Consider the following 551-nt stretch of genomic DNA (forward strand, 5'->3'; position numbering starts at 1 on the left):
ACAGCTACTAAGAACTAACTTCACAGTGATGCTAAAGAAATGGACGAAACAAACGGGAGTCAAATAGCCTAGGGGGAACTTGGAAAATATTTACCTGGGTCTGGGATGGGAAGAGGTGAAAGAAACTAGGATATTTACTCCTTTGCACAACAGCTGGTGAGTATTGTCAACTCCAGGCATTCCAAAGTCTAGCGAAGCACCAGAGCTGTTTCTTAAGAGCTAATCTTATCCTTCATGTCTCATTTTAAGACTTTTTTAAAGTAAAAACGTGTCCTCTGTTTTCTGAGCTATCAGAGCTAAGGATTTAGGGCTGGGGGCTACACTTCTGTCCCCTGCTACCACGAGGGATAAAACTTACATTTCTTTTCAAATGAAATCGATGACGACGATACCAGAACGTGGCTGTGCCAACAGTATCTTAAAACCAAACTTCTGAGCTGTGAAATCGTAAAAAAGAAACGTTTCTTTCCCGGGCGGGCAGAAGCCGCTGTGTGGAGACTATGCCGGGCGCTCACGGCGGCGGGGGAACAGCCAAGCCTCTTACGGGGCTC

The sequence above is a fragment of the Charadrius vociferus genome, unplaced genomic scaffold (assembly GCF_000708025.1).
Source record: "Charadrius vociferus isolate BGI_N301 unplaced genomic scaffold, ASM70802v2 scaffold475, whole genome shotgun sequence".
Taxonomy (NCBI): domain Eukaryota; kingdom Metazoa; phylum Chordata; class Aves; order Charadriiformes; family Charadriidae; genus Charadrius; species Charadrius vociferus.